Source organism: Haliaeetus albicilla, chromosome 10, assembly GCF_947461875.1.
Source record: "Haliaeetus albicilla chromosome 10, bHalAlb1.1, whole genome shotgun sequence".
Lineage (NCBI taxonomy): Eukaryota > Metazoa > Chordata > Aves > Accipitriformes > Accipitridae > Haliaeetus > Haliaeetus albicilla.
In genome coordinates this window covers 20,226,729-20,238,968 of record NC_091492.1, presented here as the reverse complement: position 1 = coordinate 20,238,968, position 12,240 = coordinate 20,226,729, and positions in this window count along the sequence as shown.

Below are 12,240 nucleotides of genomic sequence, written 5' to 3'. Positions count from 1 at the left end.
GTATTTTTTCTTCTCTTTGATGTATGCGTTTATTCCTTGTGATTGAATTTGTAGACCGTGTTGTGTTGCAGAAGCCTTTATCAAAGGTATTGCTGTCTTTACTTGCATGCGGTTTAATGGAATAAGAAAAATAAACATATAAAGTGATAAGCTTTAACTGTTTCACCAAAGAAGAAGTGAGGTTTGGGAAAGAACTGTGATTTGACTGTTACGGTTGTTAAAGAAAGGGTCGTCACACTCTGTCATCCACCACCAAACTTGTTTCTCAAAAAGAAGCTTATTCTATGTTCGCAATCAGCAAAATGGCTTACCTGCACTTTGTGTTGCCATATTATATAACTGAAGAACAGAATTAGTGTTGTTTATATTTTGTCTCTTAGTTTCACGTTCCTGATAGCGCTAGTTTGGAGATGATACATTTAGTCACGTATTTTTGCTCCCATTCTCTTGGTACTGATAGTTTTACCTAGAAATTATTTATAAGTTTGCCTATCCCACATGGTGTTTCTCCCCAGTTTAGGGAGAAGATAGCTTATTCTTACTCCTTTTGTTTGAGATGAGGTGAGAGTGAGGAGTTTGAAATGGCCATTCTCTGTTTTAATAGTTGCAGCTGTGCTTCAGATCAGGTGTTTTGTGTTGGAATTTCTTCATGTGCAGAGCAGACTCACACTAGACAGGCTTACAAGTTTTTCTAGTTTATGTGAACCAAGATGTTTTCAACAAACTTTTGTTAGTGAAACTCCATTCCTGATTTTTTTAAAGTAAAAAAAAAAAAACTTTCAACACTTTCATTTTTTAAATACTGTTTGTTTCATTTCAGTCAGTTAAAATGAATCATAAGGCTTGCTCTTTAACCAGTTGCATCCTGTTTTGTATAAATCTGTATTTGACAAAGTCCATGGTAATACATTTTGAGTCTACCACTTGCAGTATCCTCTAAAAGCTAATTGCATCTAAAGATAATCTGAAATATTCTAAAGCAGAAAACTCTCCTGATATGTGCCAAGTTTTGCCTGTGGTCAGCTTAAAATTTTGCCTTTTTAGATCTACTTGTTATATAGATTTTTTAAAAGTAAACCCAAAATAAAACAGAGGCCTGGTTTGTTTTGTTTTGTTTTGTTTTGTTTTTTTCCTTTTATGTAATCAGCTGAGGGCCACTATGTTATTTAGCTGGATATGCAGTTGGAAGTGTATTTAAATAAAGATGATGGCATGTTAATTCCTGTTTCTTATATGGTTGTGTTATTATATTCCTTTTTCATTTAACTTTATATACTTGACTTAAAAAAAAAAATTAGCTATTTGATGTTGCTTTCTGTGTCTTTGCTGGTAATAAAAAGTAGAGTTTAAATAAAATGCCTTCCCTTCTGTAAACATTACTAAAGTACTGTTTCAATTTTGTTTATTTAAAGTTAGCTGTCTTTGAGAGAATATCCTTTGCTGTGTGTTTTGTTTTGATTTTTTTTTTTACTTTTTAAAGTAATTTTATTTAGTGGCAGGAGTAGTAGTTTTTAGATTTGTCAGGAGCATCAGTGGATTTTTAGTTTGGCATTGTAATTTTGTTAACTTGGTTCGGCGTTTACAGCCTACACTAATCTTTGCTACCAGTAGATGTCTCCTTTCGATCAGGCTTTGCAAGTACTGTACTTGAAATACAAATGCTTAGGGGCCTGTGAGTTTCGTTGTTAGCAACTGCAGTAGCAGCTTCTGCATACAAATGTCAGTAAATAATCTGATGTCCGTTAGTCTTAAAATCGGAGGTCATTATGTTTCCCATAAAACAGTTTATTTAATTTCTTAAAAATTTTGTTCTTGTTCTTCTGTTTTAAATGCTTTTAAATGTAGAGAGGGGCGTTCATTGATATTTGATAGGGTTGTTTTGAAATGTATGAACTTATTTCAAATTGTGAAAATTACAGTAGCATCTGACTCTCTTTAGTTGGAAAAATAAACTTTTAAAAATTGCTCTACAAAAAGAAATCATTAAAATATCTAACAGAAATCCAGTGGAAAAGAGGTGCTTTAAGTGTGACCCAAATATGAACATACTCTTTTGGAACATGAGATACTATGGGACCAAGAAATGAAAGCAAAATGACTCTTTAGTCTTCTAGCTTTAAGAAAGAAAAAAAATTTCTACCAGTAGCGTAAAGCTAAGGGTTTACGACTGATTAAATTTGCTAGCAAAAAACATGATCACAGCCTAACTTGGACGTGCATGTGATTGCGATGGCTCTCTGCTTCCAGCTGGTAGATCTGAGTGTGGTGCTTATGCCTTGCTGGTTGATTTACTTGCTCTTGGCCTTGTGGTTGGTTCTTGGTTTCCTTCTGTGGTGTAATGGCCTCAATATTGGCAGGGTTTGTCTCGAAGAGGTGGTGACTTTCTCAAGCTGCTTGTTCAGCTCCTCATTGTTGGGGGTTGTAAAACAGTGTTGGCAGAGAGCAAATCTGCTGTTCTTGTTTTGGATCCTGTTTCCAGCCTACTCCAGATCCACAGCTGCTGGATATCCTGGCACTGTGGCCAGATCTACAGGGCCGCCGGTACCTACCCTTCTCCCGATGCTGCCTTTGCAGAGCAGGCTGTGCATATAGCTCACAGGGAGCTGGAGCTCAGCATGAGGAGAACCAGACTTGACGTTTACTTTGCCCCTCCGTCTAAGGCCCATGTCTGATGTTCTGAATCATGCTGAATGTGTTAATTTCCCCTTGCAAAGAAAAAGCCAAATTGAAGACTTAGGCTTGTTTTCATTTTCAGCCTTTCCCCCATTTCTCAGGTCATTTCCTTTGGTCCTGTTGAGCACCATGAACTGACAGTCTTCAGAAATTCTCTTTGTAGAGGATCCAATGTGTGTTAATCACTCAGACTAGAGTGTGTACATAGTATAGAAAGAGGTAACATAAAAATGTGGAGGCGTTTTTAATGTTTAGTATTAGATCTTTTTGTGTTGCTCTAGCACTTGCCACATTTTGGGCCTGCCTCATTTGTTCAAGAGAGAATTCTGTGAAATTAGGAATGATTGGGCGGGGGGACTTGTATATCAATAGTTCCACTACTTAAAGAATTAAACAAACACTCTCTCCCACAACCCTTAACCTTCAAACACGTGAATTGTCTTTGTAGATTTTTGTTGCTTTGAAGCATTCCCTGTATTGAGTGTCGTGATGTCTCCCACACAGTTCAAGAATAAGTGAGGTATTTTTAACTCATTTAAAATGTGAATGTAACAATAGAACTATAAAGAAAAAATCATTAGCTCTCTAAGTGAGGAGTTTAGAAAAGAAACTTGTTTCATTAAAAAAATACAATAAGCTCATTTGCGAGGTATGTTTTGAAGTGAAAGCATATAAAACCATACATTTTGACATTAGGAATTCTAGTTTTAAAACGCTTGGGGTTTTTTCCTTTTTTTTCCCTCTTCTTTCTTCCTGTGAGTGTAATGAGTATTTATTTTACTCAGAATTCTGACCCTGCACTAAGAATGTTGAGGTAGCAGAAAGTACAAAGGAATGGTTAGAAACAAGGGAGAGTTTAAAGAAAAGTTAGCAAGGTTGAGCCAATACCAATAGAATAAAAAATGTAGCCCTATAAGAATGCAACCCACCTTGTGTCAAAAGCCTGGGAACATTCAAGAGGGCCTTTTACTGCTTGTAGACCTTCAAGGACATTCTTCCCTTGTTGAGCAATGAGTAAAAATGTGAACAACAACATGTCGTGTTGCTTTTATTTTGGGAGAGCAGCTTTTACAGTAGACCTGATAAATGTGCAATTGTTCTGGTTTATATCAATCTCTTGTACTGATCCCTACCTTCTGGCTGGACTGTTACAGCATTGTAACTTTTGAAAGTTTTTTTTTGTTCTTGCTGTTTGTTTGTTTTTAATCGTCGCACTTAATTTTCTGCTTGCTGGGGATGGGGGAAAAGCTAATGTGTTACTGCCATGGGTCACTTCTATGTGCGTATTCCCTTTTAAAATAACTTAGGGTGCTTGAAATTCATTCAAATTAGCTTTTAAAATACTCTTTGTGCAAAAAGCTTCAAAATCTTTACTCTGGGTACTTTTAAAAGAATAATACTAAAAAGTATGCAAGAGCAAAATGAAGGAAACATTGTTATATTTCTTACCACCATCCACAAGAACAGGACTAGAGGTGGAAGGAAACAACATCAGAATAACTGAGGAGAGGAGGAGTGAAATGTATGATGATATTTTGGGGACGGGGAAACTTACAGGAATTTTCTTCCAGAAGCTCTGAAAAACTGTTGATTGGTTTGTTGGAAAAATCTCTCTGATGTGTGTGCAATGGAATAGCAGTAGAATTTAGCTTGCTTTGCTGCACTGAAAGCTAGCCCTTGTGGACTTGTCAGGAAGTAAGACCTTTTCCTGATGTTTTCTGTACTATTTTGCTGTTAGGGATCTGTCTTCCTAGGTCCAGGTGTGGACTGCCTTCATTATGGATGGCAGATACACAAAGACCTGCTGTGGGAGAAAAGTAAAGGTGTGGTGTAACTGAGCAGCAGAAAGGCAGGCAAGGAATAGGTGCTTCCTCTTCTCTAGTCAGGGCATGAGGGGTTAAGTGAGGAAAGGACAGTTTGAGTCTCATCTCGACTGTAACATTTGTTGCTACAACTTAATCCAATGAATTCTTATTTAAACATGCTCTGAAAATATGGGTCTCGTTCCCATTGGATTAGGTGTGTCCATCTTGTTTGATGCAATGCAGTCCTTGTGCAATCCTGATTTTTACTGTGAAACTCCACGCAAACTCAATTGAATATTAATTGTAGTAATAGCATTAATTTAAAATGTCCTTGAAAAAGTCAGGACTACCTTTTTTGAAAAGCAATGCAGAAATTTAAAAACACAATCAATTTTGCTTAATTTTTACTGGCACTGAAGTAATCCATGCCTGATGAATATAAACTGTAAGTCTGCTTACAGTGCTATATGTTTTGTGTATGGTATTTACCTCTTAAATCCTTCTAAAATTACTTATCAGAAGTCAAGTACATTGTATTCCTGATGGGATCTGGGGTGCAGATTAGATGATGATCTGCAGACCATAAGTAGATATATCCTAAACAAGCAGTAAAAAGTTGGAATTACACCTGTTAGTGCTCCTGTGAATAAAAGACCATTTCTTTTGCTTGCGAGGAGGAAAAGACTTACAAGGATGGCAGCTTCCTTGTTTTCAATGAAATGTGACTCCTGCTTGTCTCTAAATTTAAATCTTTTTGCTCAGCTGTAAGATACTGGTGACTGAGAGATAACACCACGTCAGTGGTTTTATTAGAGTAACCCGATCTTACTTTGTAAGAAGTAAGCCCCCAGAAAATAAAGGGTCCTGGATTTTCAGGTTGTGGGGACAGTTTTGGTGCTGGTTTGGAAAAGAAAGTAAATTGTAATGCCATGGGCCTAGACACTGATGATGGCATTGCAGAGAGTCGGTGTGCTAACAACAGGGGAAATTGTGAATGCAGTGAAAGCAATATTGAGGGTTGTGTGTTTTGGGTTGGTTGGTTGGTTTGTTTTTTCCTAGTTTGTTCAATGGCACCAGGACATCATCCAATTGTTCTTTTTAAAATATAGACACTCTGAGGAAATAGCACAGGGGTGTTGTAGTGTAGTACCTCACAACTGAAGTGGGCCCGACGACCTTCCAACTACAGGGCAAGTTCAATTTTGGATATTGTGGCTTTCAGAGGGTTTATAATGACTAGTCTATTTTGGCTAGTGACATAGAGATTAACATCGCTCTTCTAAGGATTTAGAAGGTGGTATGATTTTCTGACCTGTTTTGAACAGGAAAAGCAGGTTGGAAATATGCTGAGGAGGCAGGCTGCTCTATTGGCCAATACTGTGGTTAGGATGGGATAAGCTGGAGGCAAAGGACATTACTGCTGGCAGACTATTCTTGGGGTAATTCTGGATAAGTCAGAAATGGAGCAGTGAAGGGGGGGGGAGAAGTCAAAGCACTTTGTGGATTGAACTAAACCAGCTTTGAGCTGGGTAGCTCTGGAACTGACAGGAATGCAGCCTCAGCAGCGTAGTTATGTCAAAAAGGCTGGACAAGTAGGGATGCAGTTAACAGCACAGAGGTTCTGCTCATGTTGCTAGTCTCATGAGCTGCAGTCACAACTGATTGTAAAATGAGGGACTCTAGACTTTTTTTGAGACAATTAAGATAAACAAAAGTGTGGGAAAGGTTACTGGATACAATTGCAGTTTGTTGCATGTCTGTCGAGCATAAATGAAGGTTTAGCCTCTAGATGTAGAATGGGAAATTGGATTTGAAATCAGAAGGAAGAGCCAACGAACAGCTTTTCTTATGCCAGCACCTCAGTTTTCATCCCTGTAAAACAAGGCTTATTTAGCAAGAGGGAATATGTAATATTTGTATTGATGTCACTGTAAAAAGCACTTTGAGGTATAATTATGGAGCTGATAATGAAGCAGACACCCTTGGATCTTAGAACCCTTGAATTTTTAACTCTGGCATTTGAGTCAGAAATTCTTCAGAAAAGCTATTACTGAATTAACGAGCAACTTTTGAATTCTATTTAGCAAGCACAGCACGTCTGTTCAGAAATTCTTCACATTCCTATGTATTGTTACTGATTTCAGAAATATTCAGTTTCATATTAGCTATAGATATAAAACTTGTGAAGTATACAGGGAAAATATGGTTGCTCTTCAACAGACTATGCCACTAAAAATTGAACTCTACAAACTCTTTGTGTAAGAGGACTTGCATTTTTTCCTGAATGCTCAAAACCACTGCCCTCCCTGCCCCCACTTGAATGTTTTTCTCTATTGTTCAATGTACCCAGGAAAAATAAGACTCTGTGGTTTATCATTCATTTTTATTTTTTTACCCACATAAGCCATAGGGTGTTTTTTAAATTTTCTTATTAAAACCACTCCATCCTTAGTCCCCCAAATCAACAGTGGAACATTGATACTGAAGGGATTAGTTTTTCAGTACCTTTCTTGATGCAAGTAACACACAGTGCTTTGCAGTTCCTTGTTGCTTAGAAAGTATTGTGAGTGAGTAGCCATGCTGTGCAGAATGGTAACTAGTATGACAATCTGCTTCGCTGGAAGATACAATCTTAGAGAGAATACCAGTTTTCTTCTCTTCTTGCTTAAATGGGTTCTGCTGATGTGCCTTAGAGATTATATAAAGTTGCATGCTTGCCGCTCTTCAGTCACTCCAAATTTGATAGATTAACAACAAGTTGTTTTTCATGAATGGCAAATAAAATCTAAGATCTGAAACTCAATCCCTCTGCTTCTTCACCAATGGCAAGATTTGTAAATAAATGACCATGAATAATATGGAAAATAATCCAAAATACTCCCTGTCACAGTGGTGGCTTTGCAGTGCTAAAAGGGATAAAGCATAGTAGGTTTGTTTGGTGTGTTTTTTTAATATGAAAATGGAAGTGGCAGTTTATACCATGAATGATATAATAAAATTAGTGTGAAAGGAAAGCTTTTGTCCTACCTTTTGATGCTCATGAGTAGGTCCTCAAATTGCGTTTCCAGAATGCCTTTGTGGCACAGCCTAGACTGTGTTTCAGATCTAAGGGTCTTGCATTTCTCTGGCCTGTTCTTTGTATATTCCCTCTTCAGGATATACTCCACTTCTGTACGGTGGACGCTTTGTAACCTCTGCATAGTGAACATTTTATATTGAGTTATCTGTTCTGTGATTTTTCTTAAACCTTTCTCTGAATAGATTGCACAAGTAGTCTAGGCCAGCAGCTTCCCAGAGCAACGGCCATCACTGCCCAGGTTTCCTCTGAAACCCCCTAAATCTAGACTTTGTGAAAGGAGCTCATCTAGTTTTGGCTACATTTGGGTACATTTGAAGTATGATGTTAACATTTAGTTTAAAATTATCTTTGTTTTCCACATAGTATCCCAACAGTGAATAAGCTTGGTAACTTGTGATCTTTTTTTTTTTTTTTATCCTTGCTGCCCCAAGTCCCACTGCCCTGCATAAATTGTTCAGACCTTCATTTAGAAGCACAAAAAAAGAACTTAAAAAACCCAAAGTTTTATTTTCTAGGTGAATACAGTAAATGCAGTCCATTTCAGACCAATAGTCAAACCACACATATAGCCTTTTGACTCAAATGTATTAACGTATTGAAGATAATGTTCTCTTGATAATGCTTCATGATGGGAAAGCATTCCTCCCTTTCAAAAAGTGCCTTTGCATTTATCTTACTGCAGCATTCCCTAAAAGATTGCTAATGTGGAGGTTTACAAATAATCCTTTCTGCACTGCAGTAAGCATAATTTAATGGACATTTCTGGGAGGACGTGCTGATGGGAAGATATTTATAGGAAGTATCAAGGGGTGCCTGACAAACTGAGGTGCACAGTTTGGCTTTTAAGTCAGAGCTCAGAGCAGAGAGAAGGGTGTTGATGTTGGTGAATAGAGGGTTTGCGGCTGGGCAGCGTGAGCACACTTTGTGCCTACTGTTCCCAGCCCACCCACCATGTTCTGAGAAGAGCTCAGCTCTTCAACTGTTGTAAACATTGCTCCAGCTGTGTGAAGCCAGGGGAGTGGCTACAGTAGTTGCTGGAAGGCCAACCAAGGCCAGCCTTAATTATGCAGACTTTTTAGAGAAAATAATTTAAGTGTTCCCAACATTGAGCAAACAAAGACTTCCTCTTAACCCTACTATAGCAGGAAGCCTTTTTCCTGAAGGACAAGTTTTTTCCTTTCAGAATGGCCTCTCTTCCTGAAAGCCCTCATCAGTCCTACCTGGCCGTGCCTCTGAATCCAGCCCCTTTTGCCAAGTATCTTCTTTCTTACAAAGGGAGATTTCTCCATGCAAAATGCTGTACTACTTTTTAGACAAATAAGGCTGTAGAGGAGGGTTTTTTTCCCCTCACTTAATTTCTTTTGAGACATGCACTGTGGTAAATTTGGGGATACCAGGAATCTGTTCTGTAAGATTTAATGCTGCTGTTCATAAATACCCCTTCATGTGTCCTTTTCTTTAGTTTCGCATTTGTTTTGTGGAAACAACCAGTTGTGTGATGCTATCTTTCAGGTAGTACCTTTTGTGGCAGGGGGAGACTGAAGACTTTCTGAGCAGTTGTTTAGCATGCCTGGTGTCTGAGGCAATAGTCTCATGTGGTTTGCATGGTTCTGTACTGTTGTAGGAAGAAGAGAAGGACATTGAATTAATTGTTCATATCTAAATTATTCACTACTTTTAAATTAATGAAACTGAGAAGAGAAGCATGTGTTAAAAATTTCTAGGGCTCATCAACCACCATCTGTTACTTAAGTGAAGTTGATGTTGCAGCATAAATAAGGCATTAGGTGAACGTTGCGTATCTTTTGGTAACAGCAGAGTTTTGGAGCTGGAGGGTAGGGCTGTACATATGAAATAATAGCAACAGAATGGAGTGAGATAACACTCTCTAACCAGAGTTGACAGGAGGCATTACTGCCATTGCAGATGTATGTCGTAGATAATATAAGCACTTGAACAGCACTATCCTGCCCCGCTCCCCACACGTTTGCTGCTTAGCAGCTTGCTTCCTTCACCAGCATGGTGAGAGCTGGGGACCTGTTGTCAGTGCATCACACGAACCTGTCTAATCCTGGCTTTTGGATTAGGGTTGCTAGCTGGGATGATCTGTATTGCTGCTCCTTCTCTTCTCCCAAGTGGAATCTGATAGGTAGGATTCACTAAGTGGCATGGAGGGGGAAAGAAGCAATTATCCTTCCGTTAGCACCTTAAATTTCCTCTGGTTTGGGACTGACTTTAAATGGTGAATCTATCTGGGGGGTGGTGAGGGAAAGAATTGATAAAGCTGTGAATAGTTGAAAGTTTGAGTTATGGGAAAGATCGGTGATGAAACATGATCAATATGTGGTATGTTGAAAAACCCTGAGACTAAAAGGTGTACATCGTAACCGATAAGACTCTAAAATGCTTTATATACGTGACCTGAGATGTCAACCAAAACATATGTTGAGTTCTGGGAACCGGGGATCACAGTACTTAACAGAGATTTTATGTTATCTCTGTGGGACATAGTGGAAAATAACTTGATGGAATTCAAATGATGATTGCTTAAGAAAACATTTACCGTAGTGGCCTGCACAAACTCAGATAATTATGTCATACCTACTTGCAACTCAACTGTATTTCAGCTAGCTATGATATTTCTTAATTTCTTGACTTCCTATGATTAACATTAAACACTTGCTGCGTTCCAGCTGAGTGGAGGTTGTCTCCTTGGTGACTAACATGAGTTTTTTGCATTTATTTGAAATATCTCATAATGGAAAGTGGGTTAAAACCAAAACTATAGCACAAATTGTCTGTAATACAGTGATACTGAAAAATTAGTAGGTTGTGAGACATTTTTGTCCATTTTACCAAAGCTTATTCAACGCTGTGCTGTTCTGCCCCCTTGAGCCTTGGGGTTCAAGTATGTACCCAGTAACTGATTTGCCCAGCTGAGAGCCTCCAGTACGGCCAACAGTTACTAGTTATTTTTGCCTCCCTGGCACATATGCTTCCAGCGCTTCCCTGGGCCGTGCCTTTTGAATTGGGACCCCACTCTGTAACTATTTCAATTGAGTGGATGAAGTACTGGGTAGCTGGGTCGTGTGTCCTGAAGTCTCAGTTTAGAGATTCACCATGTGTTAGGAGAATGAATGCCTTGCTGTTACCCAGAGCCCTTTAACTAGCGGGAGTTACGTGTGATTTAGATTGAGAATACTGTGTTTAATCATAAAACTCAGAGTAAGCATTTTTGGGTTTCGGTTTTTGTTTGGGGTTTTTTGTTTGTTTGTTTTGGTGGGGGTGGGGGGTTTGGTGGGGGGGTGGTGTTTTGGTTGGTGTTTTGGGGTGGGGTTTGGGGTGGGGTTTGGGATAGGGTTTGGGGTGGGGGTGGGGTTTTGGTGGGGGTGTTTTGGTTGGGGGTTGGTGTTTTGGGGGGTGGGGGGCGGCTTTGGGTTTTTTTTTTTGTTTTTTGGGGTTGGGGGTTTGGGTTCTTTGAGGGGGCTTTTTTTTGGGGGGGTCTTTTTTGGTTGCTTGGTTTTTTGGGGGGTTTGGGGTTTTTTTTGTTTTATTTGTTTTTTGGTTTTTTTTTGTTTTTTGTTTTTTGTTTTTTGTTTTTTGTTTTTTTTTAATTTTGTTAGATTTTGTTTTTGGATTTTGTTTTTGGGTTTTTTTTGTTTGTTTTTGGTTTTTGTTTTTGTTTGTTTTGGGGTTTTTTTGGTTTTGTTTTTTTGGGTTTTGGGGTTTTTTGAGTTGTTTTTGTTTTCTTGCGTTTTTTTTTGGTTTTGGGGTTGTTTTGGGGGGTTGGGGTTTTGTTTTGGGGGGTTGGTGTTTTTTGGGGGTTTGGATTTTTTGGGGGGGGTTGGGGGTTTTGGGGGGTTTTTTTGGTTTATTTTTGAGGGGGTGGGTTGTTTTGGGGGCTTTTGGGTTGTTTTGGGGGCTTTTGGGTTGTTTTGGGTTTTTTTTGTTTGGTTTTTTATTTTTGGGGGGGTTTGGGGGTTTTTGGGGGGGGTTGGGTTTTTTTTTGGGGGGTGTTTTTGGGGGGGTGGGGGGTTTGGGGGGTTTTTGGAGGGTTTTTTGGGGGGGTTTTGGAGGGTTTTTTTGGGGGGTTTTGGAGGGTTTTTTTGGGGGGTTTTGGAGGGGTTTTTGGGGGGTTTGGAGGGTTTTTTGGGGGGGTTTTGGAGGGGTTTTTTTGGGTTTTGGAGGGGTTTTTTGGGGGGTTGGGTTTTTGGGGGTTTGGGGGGTTTTTAGGGGGTTTGGGGGGTTTTTAGGGGGTTTGGGGGGTTTTTTGGGTTTTGGGGGTTTTTTTTGGGTTTTGGGGTTTTTTTGGGGGGTGGGGGGTTTTGGGGGGTTTTGGGGTTTTTGGTGTTTTTTGGGATTTTGTTTTTGTTTTTTGTTTTTTGTTTTTTTTTGTTTTGTTTTTTTTGGGGGGGTTTGGGGGGGTGAGGTTTTGGGGGGGTTGGGGTTTTTGGGGGGTGGTTTTTTGTTGTTGGTTTTTTTGGGTTTTGGGTTTTTTTGGGTTGTTTTTGGGGGGGTGTTTTTTTTGTTTTTTGGGTTTTTTTGGGGGGGTTGGTTTTTTTGGTTTTGGTTTTTTGTTTTGTTTTGGGGGTTGGGGTTTTTTTGATTTTTGGGGGTTTGGGGGATTTTAAGTGGGTTTGGGTTTGGGCTTTTTTTGTTTTTTTGGTTTTTTTTTGTTTTTGA